Below are 13,485 nucleotides of genomic sequence, written 5' to 3'. Positions count from 1 at the left end.
AGAAAGGTACATAAGGTCTTTTTTGAACTGCATTATTGCTTGCTTTAGATGTTTTAATGGAATTGTCTTTTGGGGGAATGCTTTAAATTGTCAGGTATAATCAGACGTGATACATCATATACATATCATTGTATATATGCGTATATATAGATGTATGTGCGTATGCACGTGTATATGTATGTGAGTGTGTGTATATGTGTGTGTGTACATATATATATATATGTGTGTGTGTATATATATATATATCAGGCTGAAAGGTTCTAATCTTTATAAAGTGTGAAAGTATTGGATACCCAATCCCTCAACAAGCATCGCCTGAATGGGTACCTCTCTTTACCTCTTTTTCTTTTTTTAACCAGCAGCTAGATATGAATAAAAAGTCACTTAAATGTCCCTGAAAGATGTTATATCATAAGAGACTACTAACATTAGCATACCTAATCTAATTTAAATACATATTATCTATGTAGCTATTACTTCAGATTTATTGGCATCTATGAGCAATCTATATGCACATACTCGTTTTTTCCCTTAATTCACATTCTGTTCCTTGCATGTAGTGCTGGGCCTTATGGTGAAAGTTTGTATAAGAAACGATGCACACAAATCTAATAAGCATGCAGAGCAGTACTGAAGTTGTGTAAGAAATGAGAGGCCTCTGAGAATCAGGGAAAAAGTAGATATTATTTCTGTTCTGGAAACTAGAGAAAATCTCTCAAGAAAGGGGGAATAAAAGCCAGTAACATTAAAATAATTTGAATTTACTCACCGTGTATTCACAATTTTCAGCATGGACCTAGAATAATCAGGTGAAATTTCCTTGATTGCACTGTGATCTAGTTGCATCAGTGATGACAAGTTGTATAAAGCAGAAGTCTGGTGCTCGATTGTAGCTGTGTCCCCAGACAGCTTGCCATCAAATTTATAATTCAGTCAGCTCTCATCTCTGCAAGCTGATTGTGTACAGAAGCTTAAACCATGTCTTATATTGCTGCTATTAAAATATATGAACAAAAGCAATATTATGTCTAAGGACTCTATGTGTATATTACATAGAGATCCCCCAGTTAGATGCAGTCAAAGATTTTTTCTGCTAAAGCACTTTCTGAGATGCAATTTTAGCTTAGTTTTCATGATAAGTTCAAAATCAGTATCCTATCTATGAGAATGTTTTCCATCAAAAAAGAAACCATGTAATTTAACAGATTCTTTTTTTTTTTGGTTGAACTGGAGCAGCTAATGGTTTCCAAGTTGCAATGTTTCTTTTGACCTAGACCAAATAAAAATATGTTGTTTCAATTCTAACAACAGAAGTGATCAATTATCAGCTGGAGGAGTTCAGGTTTGAAGTTGATTTGAAAACATTCTTTATTTTTCTTAGCGGGGGCAAACTGTGCTTTCTGCTCAGCTTTGACCATACTCCTGCCCCCACATCTGGACACACTGGGGTAGAACAGGTTTGAAAATGCAGGCAGGCAGAGCAGTTAGCCATCCAGGGACTTCTCATTGTGCATAGTTTGCAGGCTCAGAGAGGCACCACAACAGTCCTATTTCTAAACATTTTCTTCATAGTCCTGAAGGCAAAACATTTCATACAATGCTGAATAACAGCTAAGATTCTGGGCTCTTCACGTGACCTCAGCTCCAGGACTCTGCACTATCCATGACTTTGGGCTTGATGAGGACAGCAAGGCCAGGGCTGCACAATTTCTCAGATTAGAGTCACAGTCACCTGGGAACTTTCCAGGATGAAGGACAAATTAAACAAAAACACCCCACATATACATGATACATGCACGATCCTTCTTAGAACAAATTCCTGACCATACAGGGTGCCGCCCAGCCTGGACTCACATGCTGACCTGGCCTGAGCTGCAGGGCTGCACAGAGCTGCAGGTGCCCTCCTGGAGGCACCCTTGGAGTCCCTCTTGGAGGAGAGGCCTTGACCTGTACCCTCCAAAGGAACCCCATCCCAACGTCGAGGCTACGCGGTCCCTCCTGTCACATTGCCTTTCGTAGGCTGGAAGCTCCAGTGCCATGTTTCTACAGAGAAAGTGCTTTTCCAGGCTTTTCAGCTCCTCCCATAACCCCGGCCTGGCTCAACAAGAAGGCAAAGACAAGGTCTGAGCAGTAAAGTTAAGTCTGGAGCTCACCAAAAGCAAAACAAGTGTGATGAATTCCTATACGAATTTAAATACCTGGGTAAGTTTCTGTTTGCCTGAATTCATCTGGGCTCTTTAAAATGTTCCCCAAGCATTACAGTTTAGGGTAAATAGCAAACCCTGTCTTTTAAGTGCCTTCAGACTTCCCCAGGGTCTCAGTGGGAGAGTGGAACACATATATATGCCATTAATAAATCTTCCCCGTGTTGGTTGTGGAATACATGATGGTAACTTTCTCCCTTTACCTCCCCCTTCATGTTTAATGCTCTATAGTGTAGTTTTATCTAAATACTATACAGATCCTCCTAGATTTGTGTGCTTGATGCTGTGCTTGATGTTAGTCTGCCTGCCAGTTGTCTGCGGCTTTGTACTGTCTCAGCTGTTCACGTGTGCTATTGATACTCTCTTTATATATATTATGGAAGAAACTGGTTATACATATATACCGTTTAACTTAGGGATTTCTGTCATGTTACCATATTTCTGTATGTTTTGTAGCTAACTAAGTAACAGTATATATGATAGAATTGATAACTAGGTACTGGGCCCAAACCACTTCTTCCTATGTTTTCTATTAGCTATACTGGTTTTGGTGTCTCTGTACTAATGATTCTGTGAAAAAAAACAAAAAATATTGGGACTCCCTCATTCATTAAAGGCCTGAATTAAATATATATTACAGCTGAGCAACATAACATATCATTTTTAAAAGATTTTTAATTGAATAATAATGTTTCAGTGAGATTCTGCAAAATGTGTCTAATTTTAATCACTCAAATTACTTTCTTGTTTTCCTGAGAAGACTACTGTGCCAAAAGTTAGATGTGCTGGTATGTATCCAGATGAGTCATGGCTCGGTATGGTGGAAAATCCTTAATTTAAAGATGTTTTATTATTTATTTACCAGCAGAACTACATCTCTTTCTATGTCTCTGGAAGTCTATGTTTTTAGAAAATAATATTTTTGAAACATGAATGATCAAATTCATTTTTCTATTCTAAATATTGACATAAAATCAGGCTTCAGATTTTAAAGTCAACTGACAGATTTCAGCCCAGTCATTCTTCATATAAAGTCTTAACAGCATTGACACAGGAAGACTATAGAAACAGTATGAATCAACTGTGCCACCAATATGTATGTGTCCTAGCTCTTCAAACAGGGGAAAATGTTAGAATGGAATTTGCTCCAAAGCTTTAAAATTTGGATGTAGATTTGACCATTTTGTGTAGAGTTCTCATGATTTTTCTTCAACTTATCATAACTCTGCCCAAGATAATCCAGAACAGTTCCTATTATCAAGGTGATATTGAGGATTTTCTCTCTGATTCCTTTCTTTTTAAAACAGAAAAGCATCTACTTTTATAATTTCAGCATTATTGGATTCTCAGTGACACTCCTATTCACCCTCACATTTGTAAAATCCAGTTCTCCCCATATTCCAGCTGAATCTTCCTAACAGTACATGAGTGACAAAATTCAGAGTGTACTGACAGCTGCTTGTGAAGGACATGAAAGTATGTGGCAATGTGATACCTGTCAAATAAACCAAGGCTATCTTAGAGCAGTTGTGACTTTGGGTCTGCTTTAATAGAAAATATTTATGGTATTTTAAGACAAGCATACCATGAAGGACAACAGCTTCTGGTTTTGTTGCAAGATGAACTATTGGAAAGCATGATCCACTGCAGAAAGTCAAAAAGGAGAGGAATTAGGCTCAGGAAGGGAGGATGTCATTAATATGAGTCTTTTCACTCCATAACTTTGTATGCTATGAATATATACAGGGCCAGGTGCAATGGCATTTTGCATGGAAGGACCTGAGCAACCATTCATTTGCTATCACATGTGACTGGGAGTGTGCACTGTTCTGGATAGGTTAATGAGGTAAGGGCTGAAATCCATCTGCCTACGCATATCCATTTCAATCTGTATTCGTGCACCACTCCTTTTCCCTACAGTAAGAGGACTTTTACCTTTGCCCTGCTCTAAGGTGCCTGATATGCACTTTATTAAAATTGCTCTGAACCTGATGCTCTTTGTTAGGATACATGGTAAAGTTACTTTAGCTGACAGTTCCCTTCCTCTCTTTCCTCAGTTTAGAAATATCTTTTCTTTCTGTTTTGTCAAGCTAAGGACCAGTCTATGGCTGTCCTCTTGGCTTAACCAGTTCCAGCCGCTCAGCATTGTCTTCCTTCTTCTTCAGGGAAACAAGATTGCAAATGGTACGCCAAAACGCACTAGTTTCTTTGTATTGTTGCCTGCCTAGCATGCAGGTTACTAGTAAGTTCTGAGTTAATATAGGGTCTTTATTTATTTTAAAGAATGTTTTCTTAGAAAAGCAGGGTTCTGCTCCACAACTGTTGGACTGCAGGAATCCTGGCTTTTTTATGCAATTCTTATTATATCATGATATTAAGTGGGAAGCAAGTTCCAGATGCTGGGTCTGTTTTTGTTTCTCATTGCCTGTTCTTGGAGAATGAGTGTGGTCAAAACACAAGTTAACAGAATTATTGTTTATTATGTATAGCAGTCAGCCACTTGCAGAGGACCTGAGTCCTATTTAGTCCTGTTTAGTGGGGAAAAAGAAAGGCCTAGACCAAAATATTTTTTAAATGCTTAAAAAGGAGTGTGCGTGAACTTCAGTATTGTGGAAGGCTTGGCTGGTCCTTTGCAAAACAATGAATGTTGCTCAGAAGACACTTAAGAGTGTCTAAGGGTTGTTTTCTCAGGGTCCTGACGGGCTTCCTCTTTAACATCAACACATCTCAGCCGAGGAGCTGCATCACTCATGCACCTTATTGTTCACTGATGAAGGGATTTCAGAGATTTTAAAACAGGAGAGGCTAAAAAAGAAATGAAAATCTTTTTAACAGTGGATTACTGCTATTTTTATATTCTACTAGATACACAAATCAAATCCTGACATGTCTCTTATCCTCATAAATGAGTGATGTATTAGAAGTATTTGGGGCTATGGAAAAGAAATATGATTGCATTATGCTAGTCAGCTGATAAGCCTGGCTGATAAAGTAAATGGAAGATATGGTATATATTCTGATCTCAGTTTTCAGAACTCATCTCTACAAGCATCTACCATGCAAACTATGCAAACTGATGACTCTTCTTTTGCTAGAAAACAAGATGTCTTGCTAAAGAAGGTTACCAATGAAGAGTTTTGAATAATGTATTTCTCCTCTAACCATTGAGGGTAGAACATTTACTTGTTATATGTGCTAGGCAAAGAGCAGGAAAGTCTGGAACACAAAACGGCTGATTAGTTTTATTCTTGGAAGTTGATATTCAGTAGTAAAGTGCCCTTTCTAAGATTCTTAAAGAATAATGTCTTAAACTATCCATAGCACGACAGCATCTTTGTGCCTTCCAGAAATGCATTATGCAAAGCAAATTAACAGCTTCTTTCTTTTTCTCCTCCAGGGGAAAACTACATGTGGAAGCACAGAGTTTGTTTGCACAGAATGGATATGCATATCCTCCTGCACACACTGCTCTATATTATGCTGCAATGAAGGCTGGCAGGCTTTGCACTGTAGAGGAGGACAGCGAGGTTTCTGGACGCATTTACAAAATTTATTTCTCCAGTTTCAAATCAGCCATTCAGGAAGCTCCATCTCCTGCAAAGATCAGCTCCATTGTGGTTGTGTTCCTAGGAAACCTAGCTGTGGATGAACAAGCATTTACTCTTAAAGAAGAAAGTACTACTCTGCCTAAGGATTATTATTAGCTATGTGTTTAACTAAGCCCAAGTCATTTTTTTTAATGTGCAATAGAACATGCTGTTCTACTGGAAAAGATAGAAAATAGTATGTGTGACAGTAGAAGTACAGCATCAACAAAGTATTCAAAAGTACTTATGGATTTGAGTTTTACGAAAGGTGGGTATATATCTTCAGTTATAGGCTGCACCATGAGTACCAGCTTTCCAGAGCTGCCTTCCTCTGCCCACCAGCTTTTCGTGTTTATCTTCCGTCTGCCATGTTAGTTCTTCATCAGGGCTGTATTCCAGGCCTGGGAGAGCCCAGGGCATGGGCTGTTTCATCTGCATATTTCTTCCTCTTTCTTTCTAGAGCATTTGCAAACTACGTGCAAGAAGATTTCTGAATAGAACCTGAAGAAGAATCATTTCTTTTCTAACAGCCTAACAAAAATATTTTAGTATATTTCTGTAGACTCTTAGAAGGTTTATGGAACTGATCTTACTTACTGCTAACCATTTCACTTAGGCTTTCTTAAGACTGTTTTTAGTATGTTCTTGCAGTGTGGTTTAATCTTTCTAAAAATTTATTATAGATTGATCTCATTAAATGGATTGAAAATTGAGCCAAATAGAGAATCCAGACATTTTTTCTGTGAGTTTTGCTCTCTCTACTAGCTATGGCTCTAATTAAATACTCATAAGGCAAAACAAAGGGAACTACTTTCTAGAAATGTAATTCTCTACAACACAGCTGGAGAATTGTAGGGGCCAGGATCAAATTTTGAAACTCAACAGATAATTGTTACTATGTCTCAGCTTTTTTTTACCCTCATTGAAGTCTGTGATGTACAGTGTTCTGTGAAAAGTATTCACACCAGATGCTTTGGTGATAATGTGTAATTAGGCTGTGAAAGACAGAAGCAGGGATATCATACTCTGTATAACAAACTAGTGTTTTAATATTAACATTAATTTCTGACAGTTTGATTTCTGACTTGCATCCTAAAACATTGTTTATATCAACAAAATCAGCTCTGTCTAAATATCAAAGCCTAAATCTGTTTGGGTGTTTAAATCCTGAATTTTGTTTCTCTATCAAATAATACACAGTTATTCTGAGAATTTGTCATATGATTCAATTTCATATTGTGGATCAAATGTGATAAAATAATAGTGATAAAACGTTGTTAAGTATGTAACACTGACAAACTGGAGTACTTTTACTAACTACATTTTTCCAGATCCCCACTGTTATATTTTTCAAGGTGGATAAAATATGTGCCAAGTTTATTAGACCCGTATGTCCCAGATGCATTCATTAGCCAAGATCCTTCCTGTCTGGAAGGGTGTTTCCAGTATATGTAGTTTGGCTTGAAGTTGCTGTGACCTGATTTAGAACAGGAAACTTCAGATTATTATCCCCTGCTCTGATGGTGTTTGAACTGTTCTGGAAGAGAGATGATCATGAAGTAATTATTAATGACCTCTAATTCTTTATTCATATGTAATGCAGTTTTAGAGTATGGAGTTATTTCTGTGGTTTCCGTAACTCCAATTTTTACTAAAAAAATCAATAATCAATGCAAGGGTTCATCTTTTTATTTTTATTTTAGAGGAAAGCATGGCTAGCCATGAGTTCATACCTATAGACATCTCTCAAATTGTTCATCATATCAAGACATTAGACAAGGATAACACAAACTCTCAAACACTGTGCTTTCATTTAGAATTTTGGAGTATGTGTCTACAGAAAAAAGTTTTAAGAGGTCCAAACCTGCACTAGCAAACATTATGAAGAAAGAGCTTTTGATAGGGAACTTCTGGGACAGGACTCACAGAACTAACTGTGATTAGATGGGACAGGGAAAAAAATCTATTTGTATTGATACTGATAAGGCAACTGGCTAAAAACTAAGACCACTGTTAAGTCTCAGCAGTAGTGTGATTACAGTCACTTAAATGGGTACAGTCGCATTTTCAAATCCCAAAACCTGCAGCACAAAGACTGAGAAACATGTTCATTCCTAGGCATGGTGAATTTAACATCCTAGTAAAAATCTTGAAGAGGAATAAAGAGTTAATTAGGACAGTGGTTATTTCTTGGTTATTAATTAGGAAATTGTTAATTAGAAGTAATTCAGCATGAATTTATGAAGATTAAATCATACCTGATCTACCTGATGGCCTTTGACAATGAGATGACTAGCTTGGTAGATGAAGGAAGAGCAGTGAATGGTGTTTATCTTGACCTCAGCAAGGCTTTCAACACTGTCTCCCACAACATCCTCATTGACAAATTGATGAAGTATGAGCTAGATAAGTGGACAGGGAGGTGGACTAAAAACTGGCTGAAATGCTGGGTTCAGAGGCTTGTGATCATCAGCACAAAGTCCAACTGGAGGCCAGTCACTAGTGATGTCCCCTGGGGGTTGATACTGGGTCCTTAATGACCAAAAGGGACCACATGAACCCTCAGCAAGCTGCAGATGACACAAAACTGGAAGGAGGGGCTGATAGACCAGGTGTTTGCACTGCCATTCAGAGGGACCTCAACAGCTTGGAGAAATGGGCAGAGAAGAACCTCATGAAGTTTAGTAAAGGAAAGTGCGGAGTCCTGCACCTGGGCAGGCATAACCCTATGCCCCAATACAGGCTGAGGGCTGACCTGCTGGAAAGCAGCTTGGTAGAAAAGGCTGTAGGGGTCCTGGTGGACATCAGGTTGACTATGAGCCAGCAATATGCCCTTGTGGCACAACAAGCCAACAGTGTCCTGTACTGCATTGGCAGACCCTTGCTAGCAGGTCAAGGGAAGTGATCCTTCAGCTTTCCTCAGCACTGGTAAAACACATCTGGAGTGCTGGGTCCAGTCCTGGGCTCCCCAGTACAAGAAGGGCAGGCATGTACTGAGCAAGTCCAGTGAAAGGCCACTGAAATAATTAAGGGACTGGAGCATTTGCCAGATGAGGAGAGGCTGAGTGAGCTGAGACTGTTAGCTTGGAGATGAGAGGTTCAGGAGGAATATTATCAATGTGTCTAAATACCTGCTGGGGGGAGTAAAGAAGCTGGAAGCCAATAAAGAAGACTAGGGGAAGCAGACATGATGAGAGGCAACTGGCACAAAATGAAATATAGGAGATTCCATTTGAACACAGGAAAAAACTTTTTTTACTGTGAGGGTTGTCAGACACAGGAACAGGTTGCCCAGAGAGGTTGTAGAGTCTCCATCCTTGGAGCTATTCAAAACCTGACTTAACACAGTCTGGGCTATGGCTGACCATGCTTTGAGCAGGGAGGTTGGAACAGATGGTCCCCAGAAATGCCTTCCAGCCCCAGCTATTCTGTGATTCTCTGAAACACAGAATCAAAAAACACGAGGAAAAATTGACAGTAAATGCATGTGGGTTCACTATAAAAGTGTCATCACAGATCACAGCAGGGACATCTCAGTTTGTTCTGCAACAGGCTTTCACTAAAGCTATTAAAGAATGTCATAATGACAGCTCTTACACTTAAGAGAGATACTAACAAGAAGAAATCCGGAAGGGTTTAAATGAGGCCATTTTAACATACTGAATCAAATTATAGATGCTTTAAAGCAGCTAGAGTTTACTGAAAGAGACGGATAGATGTATCAGCTTTACATAAATTGGAGTGAGTATAAGAGATGTGAACAGTGTTTTCCTTCTTACCTTCCTAGAGTAAGAATAGGGATATTATATATTCCTCTCAGAGAAGAGCACTGAATAGAGATATTTGCCCAGTGTCAAAGATGCTTTAGATCCTATTTTCTTCTGCTTCCTCTTGTTCCAGAATGTCTGTCTTAGGCTAAACAGTCTCAGAGAATCAGCTGTTTGATATGGTATTTTTTACTACCCTAGTGCCATATACAGCATATCCTGAGAAGGGAATAGGGAAGAATTGCTTTGTAACACTTTCTTGAAAACTCTGGAACCTGAGAAGAAAGAACAGAAAAACTAGGCCAAATGAAAAGCCTTCTAATGCTCTTCATAGTCTTACTGGTAGGTCCTGCAATACACAGGGAAATGGCCTGTGACTGACAATTCTTAGGAACAGAGTTCTCATTCTATCAAGCTGGGTGCTACCAATGCAGGGAATTGGGACTGCTTTTCACTTGAGCTATTTTAGCTGCTGATCTGAGCTCAACACCAGCTGTGAGGAATCCTACATTCTTGTTAAGAAAATGTTATTAAAGCACATTTGTCAAGTGAGTAGAGGTCGGCACGTGGACATACGTAACAGTGCTACTCATAATGCAGTGCCATTTTGATAGCAAGTTGTACAGTGCAGAGTTGTTTGTCCTGGTAAGTCCTCATCATCGATCAAAATGTTGCAGAAGCGTGACACAACCAAACCATCAATGTGCCCAAATAGACAAAGATGCTTTAACTAGAAGTACACACACACTTCTTCAGACATCATAGATCCTGTCCAATCAACTTAATTGAGACTGTTTCAGTGTTTCAAGGTCAGAGAGTCATAAGTTTCAGAAGTTCTGAAGATCACTTAGTTTGATCTCTAGTCTAGCACAGGGCAAGAAATATGGCCTACTTAAGCATAAGATTAATTGCTTTGCTGCCTTAAGGTCTAACTGCAAAATTTACATTATACCAAGAGTCCGAATATGTTCTCTCTCAGTCAAAAGATACATGATTTTCTTGTTATGCAGCAACATTTGGAGATAATTAACCAGACATTTGTTTTGTTAATTGCCCTGAGGCAAAATAAACTCATCTCATTTCCTAATACAACCCACTCTACTTTGCTGTTTTACTCACCAGAAAGGAATATAATAGAAAAATCTTAACAATAGTAGTCTTTCACAGTTTTTGAGCTCTCGAATGATGTACCTTTATTTTGTTGGCAAAGTCAAAAGATCTCAAGGGAGCAGTGGTGGGCACATAAGTAGCTCACCTTTGTATGTTTGCACAGAGTTGGAAACAACTATGATGTAGAACTCAACCACCTTGGTCATTACCATGTTTGTCATGTTGAAAATAGAGCAAACACATAATTAAGCAAAGGGCTGATCTTCAGCTCTACTATTCTATCATCAAAATCATCATGTGTGATATTAAAAAGCATATATAAAGTATTGATATATAAAGTAATATAAACCTCTGCTGGATTTTATGCACACACACATACACACTATATATATATGTATATAGTCATATACATACATATATGTATAGTGTGTGTGTGTTTCTGTAGACAGTGTAATCAATACAGAACTTAGAGACACAACACATCCTTATTTCATTTTACCTTGACCCTGTGTCTGTTTATTCTCTAGTTGCTTGGTGACTGCCAGGTTTGAATTAAATCTATTTTCTTTCCCTACAACCCTCACTTATTTGAGAAGGTGGCCAACAGGAATACTGGCTTTGTTATTTATGTTTCCAGCTCAGAAGCTGTACCAGTAAAAACAGAGTGTCTTGGCATGGTACAAGAAAACACTGCAGTCACAGAAATGGTCAGTGCCACCCTTTCCCTCATTCCCACCAGGGGTGAATGAAATTTAAATAAATATCTTGACTCATTCCTTGCTCAAAATTTCTTGTTTTAGTAAATCATAGATTGATTTACTGAGTGACGTAGTAAAGAAGGCTCGGAACATAGTGAAATGCATATGCAGGTGTACAATAGAAGCTAAATTTAACCAAAGCTGATTTACTAACATTTTACAATTTAATGGCTTCATCTTTTTTTTTTTTTTTTTGCACAGAATTGTGTGTTCTTATGTCAGTATGTGTTTTTGACACTAGAAGTACTGTAGCCACTAAATTTTTATACATCCTCTGTGTACCCTTTTCACTTTAAAATCGGGATTTATGAGCTGAAAATGAATTGCATACTTCATCCATACCTTTTTTTAAATTTTAATTCAATCCCTACAACCTCATCACAACTTCATTAGCTTCATCTAGGCTTCATGAGCTTCATTCTCAGGGACACAAGCAAATTCATAGGGATAGATGGAAAATATGATTTTTGCTTCCATGACTACATTGCATTTCATTGGACAGGGAAAGTTGAAAAGATGAAGAGGTGCACATACTTCCTGTTACCACCATTTTTAGAGCAATTTGATGTGTTTTCATTGGCATCAGGACTATTTTGTGCAATGGTTATGGTGTCTGCTCCCCTTTCTTTCATACATTAGATCATTAATGAGGAACATGACATTCCTATGTATTGTGCCAGCGCAGAGAGACAAAAAATAAACATCGCTGAGTTCAAAATATTATTTGTGTCTGTATGCTCAGTACTGTACCACAAACATCAAGGATGCATCTACATCAGTGTCTCAGTTCAGATCAGGAGTGTGCATATATAGGGTCTCTTTCTCTGGCTCATCTTCACTTATCATGTTTTGGTTTCTATCACCAAGCAGTCTTGGAGTGCAAGAGAAGGATGCCTTTTAGATAAAATTAAACTGAAAGGGCAGCTGGTACATTCCAGCCATAAATGAGCTTTCAGTCCATGTGGCCTAATCCAAAGTAGGAGGACCCAAAGAGTGAACAGCATGGGCATCCTCAGGACCAGGAGTTTCACTCTACAAATCCAACTGTATTGTGTACGCTGCTTGTGAAGGTAGACATAGCCCAGTAGTCCAAAATGTAGCTATGTGGTAGACTGGGTGTACTTTGAACCTGAAGGGAGGAGGAGGATTTTGTCATGCAGAAACTTCTGACTTTTAGAAACTTTTCAATGGCCCTGGCACCTGAGTGAGTTACACACAAGAAACCTGAGCTGCTGACATGACACACATCTGCAGGTACACCTCTGGTCTATCTTCGGGTCCTTCCTCTGCTGGTTCACTTTGAATCAGGAGAAATTAACTTTATCAACTTAAACATATTTTGACAAAATGCTGCTGAAACCAATACATTTCAGAGGAAACTTCATTTTGAGGAAAATGTTACAGCTGGTTCTTCCAGGATTCTGAAGGAAGGCAATAGCTAGGGCTCAGGCCTTTGGGAATTTGAAAACAGAAATTTACTCTATTCATGCATGTGACTTTGGTAACTGAGAAAAGTGATAAAAGTTTCCTTTCCTTATGGAGTTTTAGTCTTGAGCTTTTTCATCACATTGAGAAGAGGGTCTAAGAATGATAGGGATGTGGATAGGATGATTGCTTTTCATTTTAGAAGAATTTCATAAATCTAAATGAAAATGAAGATGAAGTCAATCAACAGTGTGGCTGCGAAGGCTGAAAATTATAAAGAAAAGAGTAAACAAAGATTAGCTCAATAATGTTTATAGTGATGTCATCTGTAGAAACTCTCTACTGACACTACCTCAAAGGGCTGGAAGAAGTAGAGGAACAGATGTGGAAATACTGAAAATTTCTATGGCTAGCCATCAGGGCCCTGAGGGCATTAATAGGTTTTAATTGCCCTGATGGCCCCACGGAGAACCTCCACCCAGGCTCCCTCTGCTTGAGTCCCAGGAACTGCATTTCAGCTCCAGGCTGGGCCCCAGTCAGGCCCCGGGGCTGCCTTCCAGATCATCCGTGCCCAGCCCTGGTGCCTTGGTGCACCCATGTTGTAGGTAGCATTGGCTCCAGTCCTATCTCCTGC

The 13,485-nt window shown here is 38.8% G+C and overlaps 1 long non-coding RNA gene across 4 annotated transcripts in view; it reads left to right on the top strand.

The window, feature by feature from the left end:
* The window catches only part of LOC112995010 (uncharacterized), a 32,000-nt gene extending 20,390 nt beyond the window's left edge, over positions 1-11,610 (top strand). Inside the window, exons 3-5 of one of the 4 annotated variants that reach the window (XR_003262077.2) lie at positions 3,951-4,050; positions 4,295-4,388; positions 5,602-11,610. This is a non-coding gene — a long non-coding RNA (uncharacterized LOC112995010). The remainder of the gene's footprint in view (positions 1-3,950; positions 4,051-4,294; positions 4,389-5,601) is intronic. The other 3 variants (XR_010392380.1, XR_003262076.2, XR_003262078.2) reach the window with 3 other exon arrangements.
* The last annotated feature ends 1,875 nt before the right edge of the window (positions 11,611-13,485 follow it).

This window comes from Dromaius novaehollandiae, chromosome 1, assembly GCF_036370855.1.
Source record: "Dromaius novaehollandiae isolate bDroNov1 chromosome 1, bDroNov1.hap1, whole genome shotgun sequence".
Classification (NCBI taxonomy): Eukaryota; Metazoa; Chordata; class Aves; order Casuariiformes; family Dromaiidae; genus Dromaius; species Dromaius novaehollandiae.
The sequence above is the reverse complement of the archived record's forward strand: the minus strand, read 5'-3'. Positions and strand labels throughout refer to the sequence as shown.